A 10,894-nucleotide genomic window follows, 5' to 3' on the forward strand; every position below is an offset into this window, starting at 1 on the left:
AGAGCATTCATGAGAGTGTGAGAGTGTGCTGGCCAGTGAGCCCAAGTGTAGGTCATAGGAGGCTTTCAGAAAGAACCCTTCCCCCTTCGTTTTTTGCCGTATTAACTTGAAACAGGGTCCATCACTGAACTAGAAGCTCACTGAGCCAGGCTGTGGCCAGCGGGCTCTCAGGATCTGCCTCTATGCTGGGGTTGCAAGCGTGTTCAGCCATGTTGACTTTTAACGTGGACGCTGGAGATTCAAACTCGATTCTTCCTGCTATTACAGACCAAACGCCTTCTCACCAAGCCCTCTTCCCAGTCCCTGCACTGCCTAATATTAACTGAGGAGGTTGTTTACTAAATGAATATTTCTTTATTGTTAGAAACATATCATTTTCTCAAAAGCAGATAATTAAGGCTTGGTTTCCTTTTTGTTCACTTATATGTTCATTTTAATGATACCACTGTAATGCAAGGCCAAATAAGGGAACTCCAGCTAAACTGAAATAGTCCACACATTTAACAGAAAAGAGGGAGGGATCTGTGTAGGAATTTTCTTTTTATTAAATGATATTTTGTTTTTTGAGATTAGAATATAATTACATTACTTGTCACTTCCTTTTCCTCTCTCCAGATACTCCTATGTACCTCCCTCCCTTGCTCGCTGTCTTTCAAATTCATTGCCTCCTTTGCTTTAATTGTTGCTACACACACACACACACACACACACACACACACACACTCCTAAGGGTACAAGTACAACCTGCTCAGTCTGTATAATGTCACTTTCATGTGTATGTTCAGGGCTGACCATTTGGTATAATAGAACCAATTGCTGGGGGAAACACTATTTCCCCCAGTCTCAGTGTTCTCAACACTGTGCTCCACAACACTACATTTTGATTGGTTGTGGTTTTCTGTAGTGGTCTCTGTCCGTTGCAGAGAAATTTCTTTGATGAGATACTAAGTTTCCACTTTCTGTAGGTGTAAGGACAAATACTTAGAGTGCAGCTAGAGATTAGGCCGGCTTAGTAAATTGGCAGTTGCGGGTTTTCCTCCAAGACACACGACTTTCCTAGCCCTCAGTAGTTGCTAGGTTTCCGGTACCAGGTGAGATTTCCCTCTTGTTGAGTAAGTTCCGTTAAAGAGCTGTTGGTTGCCACTTGGGTATGTGTGCCACGACTGCGCTCGTAGGGTTATCATGCCATGCTGGTTGTTGTGGTCCGTGTCTGGGTAGGACTGCTGATTGCTTCCCTCCTTTAGAAGCTTGCATGTTGCTTTCTGGTACCATAAAAGCTAGCTCCTGGGGAAGAGGTTTTCAGGTTGGAACCACTTAAGAGTCCTGTGTCTGAAGTGCGTGGTATTTTCAGGAACAGGCACTTACCATCCACCCCTAGGAGGCAATTAAAAACAATAGTGTAGCCTATAATGTTTTGGTAGTCTCTTAAAAATTCTTGTCCAACAACGCAGAAGAGGGCTTCTTATGCCTTGGTGCTGGTGTTGGCTTTTGAGTTCAGAGAAATGAAATTCTTCCCACTTGAGTTTCTTTAAAGGTCTTACCTGTTGATGTTTGCAAAGAAATTAGGTAGACAGCCATATGTGATACAAAACAAGGGATGTTTTACTGGAAATGTTTAGAAATGTTTATTTATTACAAAAATTTCCTATTAGTCCTTTTGGTTTTTTTTTTTTCATGACATGGTCTCACTATGTAGCTCTGGCTGTTCTGGAACTCAATATATAGACCAGACCAGCCTCAGACAAATAGAGATCTGCATGCCTCTGCCTCCCAAGTGTTGGGATTAAAGGCATGTGCTGCTATACCTGGCTCTTATTCCTATCAGTCTGTTAAAAAGCATTGAGACAATCTTGATATTAGTATCAAAATCATTTTAAAACTTAAACATAACAGATTACTAAAAACAATATAGCACACTGTCTTAAACAGTGTTAATTTTCAATTGCTGAGACAAAATAACATGACCAATAAAACTTATAAACAAAATCATTTCATTTTGGGCTTACTTACAGTTTCAGAGGGTGAGTGAAGTATGACCATCATTGCAGGTTCATGGCAGCAGGCAGGCAGGCAGGCATGGTGCTGGAACAGTAGCTGAAAGAGTATGCCTTGATCCACAAACATGATACAAAGAGAACTAACTGGGAATGGCATGGGCTTTTGAAACCTCAGTCCACTCCCCTCCATATATACCCACACACCCAGCAACATACCTCCTCTGACAAACCACAGCTCCTAATCCTCCCAGAAACAGTTCCGCCAACTGGGAACCAAGTATTCAAATATGAGCCTATGGGGGCCATTATAAATCAAATCACCACACCCACCAAAATAGATTAAAAGAAACAAATACAAAACCTATAACCACCAAAGATAATGAACCAGTGCTTGAAAATAAATCTGGTTAAAATGACCTCCCATGAAAGAGTCACTTACATGGACACTTCATGATGTATCAGCTACTTTTGTCAGCATAAATGCTGATGATGAGTTCATTTTAGCTCACTGAGGGGATAGGCTCCCCATAGGCTCATGTATTTGAATACTTTTTGTCTTTTTGTTCAGTGCAGGACTCTAGCCCCTGGTACGGTGACTTCCTCCTTAGTTAAACTGTTCTAGAAACACTGCCCCAGGGGCACCCACCAGTGTGTTCCCAGTCAAGCTGACAATGACGATGAGTCATCACTCATGGTCTACTTTCTACTCACATAATAAGGAAATATACAAAACCTCAAAGATTTAGGAACAGAATAAATATGTCTTCTGTACCTCAGTTCATCAGACTGTGTAGCTTTTATACCAGTACAGGCATCACGAGGCATCATATTTTTCAAAGTAATACAAAAAATCTGAAGCAAAACATGCAATCTGAATTCAGCCACTTACAGAAAGGACCATCTTGACCAAAGTGACTTTATTCAAGATAAGCAAGGTTGATTTAATATGTTGTTTATTTTTTCAACAGACTGAGGGAGTATCCTATGAAAACTTAAGTACAGAAGTAACATTTAATAAAAAATCAATATTCATTTTTAAACTCTTAACCCAAGATGGAAAGAACTTTATTTTGTAAATGATAGATTGTCTTCAACTTTTTAGTTTCTAGTTGACATAATAGTTGGAAACATCTATAGGATACAGTACGACATTTCAAGATATCCGTGTATATAACATGTAATTACTAGGTCATAGCAAATAACATGTGTATATATATATATATATATATATATATATATATATATATATATCCTCACACATTTATCTTTTTTTGTTCTGGGAGCATCCAATGTTCTCTCTAATAACTATACAATTAACTAGGCCACCATAGTCTTACTGTGCATAGAAACTTTAGAAGTTACTCCTACTCACTAACTGTATCCCTATACCTGTTAAACACCTGCTCACTCACATCTGGAAAGTATTATTCTTTTCTCTGCTTGCAAGAGAACATAGGACATTACATTTGTCTTTCTGTTCCTGGCTTATTTCGCTTAATATCTTTTAATCCACTCATGCTTAGGCAATGAAAAATTTCATTCCCTTTGATAGCTTAATAATATTCTACTGCACATATATCTGTTTATACATTTTCTTTATCCTGAATAATATGCCATTGTCTACATGTGCTGCTTTCTTTATCCATTCATGTATTGATAGATACCTAGGCCAATTCCACGTCTTGACTATATAACCAGTTCTGCAGTACATACAAGGATACAGACATCACTTTGATATTCCAGTTTGATTTTCTTTATATTTAAACCCCAAAGTAATATTGCAGAGCCACATGGGAATTCTGTTTCTAGGTTTTTTGTTTGTTTGTTTTTTTGGCTGATTGATTTTTTTTAAACTTTTTGTAACTTCTTTACTAGTCTCTACAATGACTGCAACTAATTTGTATTTCTATTAATAATGTATTTTTGTATCCTTACCAGCAATTGCTATTTTTGCCTGTTTGATAATAATTATTATAAGCAGGGTAGGCTTATACCTCTCTGTGGTTTTGATTTTGATTTCCTGATGGTTAATGAAGTTGAATGTTTTTTCATACTTGTTCCCCACTTGTACATTTGCTTTTGAGATAACACTTTTTAGATAGTCTGTCCACTTGAAAGTCAGATGATTGGGACACAAGTAGGCAAAGCACATAATACATTATATATATTATACACACATATATATATAACTGCAGGTTGTGACTGGCTCTCTTTTTTGTGTTTTTGTTTGTTTTTATTTAAGGAATTTTTTATTCATTTTACACACCAACCACAGATCCCTCTCTCATCCCTCCTCCAGCTCCCCCCCAGCCCCCCTATCCCCTCCTCCAAAAGGGTAAATCCTCCCATGGGGAGTCAGCAAAGCCTGGTACATTCAAATGAGGCAGGACCAAGCCCCTCCCTGTTGCTGAGCAAGGCATCCCACCATAGGTAATGGGCTCCAAAGCTGACTCTGTTTTAACACAAATTCCATGCAAAATATAACCATTTAGTGATTAAAGAGGAACATATTTTCACAGCATGTAGTAGAAACTGATTTTTAAGCATCACATAGAAAGCATTGTGAAAACAGAAAAGATTAGTAAATTAATGCTACTCAAGTTATTTTTTTGTTCCCTAGAAGATACCATTAAAGGGTAAAAATTTAAGTATCAAAAATGGAGAAATTGCTTCACACATAACCAGTAAGGATGGGACAACAGCTATACATTAAGGAGACTCACACATACAATGATGAGCAAACCTTATCACATAATTACATAGAGATTTTCCCTTTTCACTATGCTGGATCATTTTAAGAAAAAGAGAATGAAATGGTCCAGCTGGGACAGGGATGGAGTGGGAGAACAATGAAGGAGATACCATGATAGAGGGAGACATCATGGGGATAGAGAGAAACCTGGTGCTGGGGAAGTTCCCAAGAATCCACAAAGATGACCCCAGCTTAGACTACTAGCAGTAGTGGAAAGAGTACCTGAACTGGCTTACCCCAGTAATCACATCGGTGAATACCCTAACTGTCATCACAGAGCCTTTCAGTAACTGATGGAAACAGATGCAGAGATCCACAGCCAAATACTAGGTCTAGCTCCAGGAGAAGAGAGGGAAGAGGGATTCTGTGAGCACGGGGCATCAAGATCATGATGGGGAAACCTACAGAGACATGATGGGGAAGACCAACAGCTGTGGTCTTCCACTGGACTGGACTAGACCCTCTGCATAGTGAGACAATTGTGTAGCTTGATCTGCTTAAGGGCCCCCCTGGCTAGAATCAGGATCCAACCCTGGTGTATGAGCAGGCTTTTTGGAGCCCATTCCCTATGGTGGGACACTTTGTACAGCCTTGATGCAGGGGGAGGGGCTTGGACCTGCCTCTACTGAATGTACCAGGCTCTGCTGACTCCCCATGGGAAGCCTTATCTTCTTGTAGGAGGGAATGGAGGGTGGGTTGAGGGGGAAGTCTGGAGGAGTGGGAGAAGGGAAGGGGGTACCTGTGATTGGTATGTAAAAATGAATAAAAAAATTCTTAATTAAAAAAACAAATCTAAAATATTTCTTCACTTGGGAACTTTCTTTGTTCTTAAAATATACATATGCTTTATATATTCATCTGAATATTGATATCACTAACAAAGACAGTCATAAACACAGTAAATGAGTTTGATAGTCACTTTTGCCACCTTGACACAATCTAGAGTCCCTTGAGAAGGAAGTCTCAAGGAGGGATTGTGTAGATTAGGTTTGTTTGTGAGCATGCCCATGGGAGGGTTATCTTAAGTACTTTAACTGAGAGGGAAATATACCCACTGGAATGGCACCATTCCCTTGGTGTAAAGTGGAGTAAGCAAACTGATTTGCTGGTGTACATGCATTAATTACTCTCTGTTCCTTATATGATCAACTCCCTCTCTCTCTTGCCATTATGACTTCCCTACGTTGTAACCTAGAACTACAGGATAAAATAAACCCTTTATCCTTTAAGTTGATTTTGTCAAAGTATTATATCCCGGCAACAGGGAAAGAAAGACAGTGATTATATGACCCCCACTATTGGAGAAATTATTTTGGCCACTCCATGTAGTTAAAAGGATATTTATTTAATGGCGTAACTCACAAATTAAGTAATGGGTAGGTCGCAGGGTCTGGGGAAGGTGTAACGCAGTCCAGCAGTGTTCTCCGGAGCTCTGCACAGTCAATCTGCACCGGTCAGCGTCCTGGCACCGAGAGAGCGCCCAGAGCGAGCGCTGGTCCATCCAGCTCTCGGGTCCCCAGGCGCCTCCCCTCGCCCCGCCTCGTAGGCGTGACAGTTGCCAGAGTCTCAATGGGGGGTTGGAACTTCCAGAACCAAGCTGGAATGGCTACCCACTATATCTCCCCCTTTGTGTCTAAATAAGAAAGTTCTAAACTAATACAAGACTATATACAAAGGAATGGTTATCAAATATTGTCCAGAAATAATGAGAGATAATGACCTAGATAAGATGTAACTACAACCAATGCAAACAATATCAAGCAAGAAACACACACTAAAATCCAGAGAAGTATAGAGCATAGGTAAACAGCATGTTATAAAGATCATTCAAAGGTGTCCTATCCTAAAGAACCTGAATCTAATACTTAATATGTTCTATCTAAGATATTATATATACTAAGTTGTAACTATAACTGCTAGTCTTCAATCCCATCAAAGACCTGAGAAGGAACATAATGGTACCTGAGAAATGGTAGATGGATGCAAGCAACTTCTGGGAATCTTGCAAGAGTAGACCAAGATAGCTGGCAGCCTGGACAGTCACCTAATGTTTCTCAGCATTGTTGGTGCATTCAAATTGGCTACAGGCCTAGAGTATCAAGCTGGAATGGCTACCCACTACACCCCACATATATTAATTTATAAGAAGAAGGAGAATTCAAATGAGGAAATTTGGAAGAGGAAGCCAAGGGCAGAGAAGGAGAACAAAGAGAGAAATTTCAGGTATTCAGTATGCATTTGAGCGAATGCAGTAAATGATATTCAACCAGCAAAACTTGACAGTAATAATTTGCAAAGAGATCAAAAAGGGGGCTATAATAAATCAGTAGAGGATTGTAGAAAGTGTTGGTTATAACAGTTGTGCTGTCACTCTGTGTAGAAGAGAGGGCTGGCTATTCTAAAATAGAAACAAAGAAGACATTAGTCATTTAAAAATGCTGATGACTCACACATTAACCTTAGATTTCAGATAAGTAAGATTCAGACAGCTGGTTGTCAGACAGACAATTTCAGTGAACACTTTGTCAACACAACATGGTCTAGAAACTGTCATTTTCCATAATTTTGTGAATGGGTACCAGTGTCTAAAATTAACTAAAAACAGCAATGATAGAAAGGGCCCTGCACTGTGGACCCACATCTGTGGAAGCAGAGCACAGGTTTCCCGCAGATAGAGTTTTCTAACAGAAGGCATGACTCATCTTAAAAGCAAAAACTATTTTAGGTAAAAAAAGAATCTGATATTTATGGTCTATATGAGTGAACAGGTATTGATTCATGTCTTCCCAGGAAAAGCTACACAGCATATAGGTAGAATTATGTCCCTACAGAGCTCAAATATTTAAGACCCAATCTTCAAAGAGGTGATAATTTTGAAGTAGAGCCTTTAAAAGGGGGTTAGGGTTACACAGGTTATTAGATGCGGGTGGAACACACATAATGTCTAAGAGGAGACACCAGAGCTCTCTCTTTTTCTACTAACAAGTACCCAGGAAAGGCCATGTGACATTGTGACCACTCTATAAAAATACTGATGACACCTTACACGTACATAAGCCTATTGGCTTCACACGGTTGTGTGAACAGAAGGACCAACCAGGTATAGAAATTCACATATGCCAGCCTATAAATACTAAATGTGGAGGCAAGTAGAAGTTGGAAGGTAGGTATCAAATATTTTCCTTTTAAATAGTATTTATCATAGTATTTAACGCACTGCCTTTTCCATTTGAAATGTACAAAGTAAGGAAAGTATAAAGAAAATTGTGAAAACTGATGGTGAGCTAACCTACCAAGCCCTGTCTCTAGCCTACTTTCTCAAGACCTTTCTATTCTTTTATTACTCAACTTATCCAGTGTATAGTTTTAATTTAATGAACCTTTATTCTAACTCCTACCCTCACATCACATTCACTTTTTTTCTTCTAGACATGTAATTATAACCAGAATCAGTAAAACTAAAATAAGGTCAGAATCCATGCTCTTGGTGACATACATGTAACAGGATTCCTTAACACAAAGATGACAGAGAAGGAGCCAGTCACTGTGCTAAATCTGGGTACTTATATCCTTCCCCTTCTCTTCTCCAGGCCACTGTTCCCCAAAAAATAAGCCCAAGTGTGGTGGTATTCTAATTGTACTGAAATGTGATTTTGATTGTATATTAATAAATAAAGTTGCCCAGGGGTCAGAGCTATTAGAGCCATAGACAGAGTGTGGCAGTGGTGCCGCATGCCTTTAATCCCATAGATCTCTGTGTGTTCAGGGATACAGTCAGCATTGGAGACATATGCCTTTAAGACCTAGGGGGCTGTACATTCAGACAGTGACAAGGCAGTCACGTGTTTGGGTTTACAACCAATGAGAAGGCAGTATGACTGGAAAATCGACTTACACACAGGAAATAGCTCTCTTTCGGGAAGCTGGGACATGGCAGGAGGAAGGGTGAGATTTTAGCTCTGAGTTCTGACCTCTTGGCTTTCTCTTTTACATTGTTTCTATGTTTCTTATTTAATAAGACGGTTGGTTACATCTACATCTGGCACCCAACGTGACAAGAATCCATTAAAAACCGCTTGGCTTGGCGGCAGGTCCGCTTTCCCGCAAGGGCGGCCGGCGGCGGCAGGCGGCGGCCAGCGGCGATCGGCTTCTTAGTCCGAGTGGCAGCTTCTTAGCCTGGGTCTAGGTCTGCTTGACCTCAGGCTGGACTATCGGTGAGCTGCTTACTTAAATCCTGCTTGATTAAAGCCGGTGTTACAGGTGTTACAAACAACTCAGACCTGCCCTGCCGAACAGGGCCCTGCCTGTAAAGCCAACGCACGTGGTCGGAGCTTAAGGAAGCCAGACCCAAGCCTTGACTCGGCACAAGAGGGAACACGTGGCTGGATTTAAGCTTTAGCTGGCTACGCTTTCTTGTGCGTTCTCTCTCTCTCTCTCTCTCTCTCTCTCTCTCTCTCTCTCTCTCTCTCTCTCTCTCTCTCTCTCTGGATTTACACCTGGGACACTAGGTGGCTGTTTTGAAAATCCCCTCGGATTTCTACTGTTCTACGCAGATTTGGTAAGTCATAGCATATCAGATATTTTAAAGGAAACTATCTAAAAGAGAATTTTTTTCCACATTAAAAAAAAATGGGTTTTATGTGTACATTGGAAGAAAATTGGTTTTTGTTCGAAATTTTAGGCAGTCTGACAATGGAACAACTATATAATATTAGTATTGGTGGAATTATGCAGTTTATCACTATGCTAATCCTCATTTTAATATTTAAAAAGATAGTCAATTTAAGTGCCAGGATAACAGCTTTAGAAGAACTTGTTAAACCTGTAAAAATTCAGACAGAAGAAATTAACAGTGATGTTGTTTCAAGTCTGGATCATAAGGTTACAGAAAGAAAGCCTGTTTTCACACAGTCACCCTTAATTAGTTTTTCTTTTGTTAGTTATAACCTTTTGCTTTTTTTTTCTTTTTATTAAAATAGAAAAGGGAAAATGTGGTATTCTAATTGTACTGAAATGTGATTTTGATTGTATATTAATAAATAAAGTTGCCCGGGGGTCAGAGCTATTAGAGCCATAGCAAGAGTGTGGAGGTGGTGGCACACGCCTTTAATCCCATAGATCTCTGTGTGGTCAGGGATACAGCCAGCATTGGAGACATATGCCTTTAAGACCTAGGGGGCTGTACATTCAGACAGTGACGAGGCAGTCATGTGTTTGGGTTTACAAACAATGAGAAGGCAGAACAAAATACTATAAATAGATGAACAGACAGGATATAGCTCTTTTTCGGGAAGCTGGGACATGGCAGGAGGAAGGGTGAGATTTTAGCTCTGAGTTCTGACCTCTTGGCTTTCTCTTTTACATTGTTTCTGTGTTTCTTATTTAATAAGACAGTTGGTTACATCTACACCCAAGTTCATTGGAGTGATGTTTAAGGTCTGAAATGCTTTGACCCCATAATCACACTCTAAGTGCTGCTGTTGTCTTGCTGTGTGTTCTGTGGGCTTTTGATCCTTCTGTAATCAGAACCTATACTTCCTCTTCCTTGGCCATGTTCCAGCACCTTGTTCAGCCATGAATGCTGCCTTTCTATGCTTTCATCAATTAGAATTGCACAGAGTCAACACTTGGTTCCAATGCTGTCTCCCTTTCTCAGCCAGGATGCACTCTCTAGAGACTTTCCCAAGTACACCCTCCTTTTCACATTCCTCACTTCTCATTTGTTTCTTGCCTCATATATGCAAGAGATAAAAATATGACAGAGTATTAACATATATGTATATCTGCCTCCTTCATTAGGTCATTATGTAGTTACTTGTGCACAGGGACATAGATGGATGGCTACATCATTAAATAATATATCAAGATAGATAAATAGAAACACATAAGTTTGTTCCCATTCCAATGTAGAGTACCTGACTTTACACATGGTAGTTGCTATAGTTTGAATCTTCCCACCAAAGTTTATGTTGAGTTTTATCCAAATTGTGAGTTATTAAGAGAGAAAAATGAGTGGATTTTTCAAGAGATAATTGGGTCAAGGGCTCTGCTCATATGGATGGAGTAATTGATTCATGGATTAGTGTTTTTCTACATACATATTCCAAACCCACAGTCCTCTTCAGTATTCCAGAACCAACATGTT

The sequence above is a fragment of the Peromyscus leucopus genome, chromosome 3, assembly GCF_004664715.2.
Source record: "Peromyscus leucopus breed LL Stock chromosome 3, UCI_PerLeu_2.1, whole genome shotgun sequence".
NCBI lineage: Eukaryota > Metazoa > Chordata > Mammalia > Rodentia > Cricetidae > Peromyscus > Peromyscus leucopus.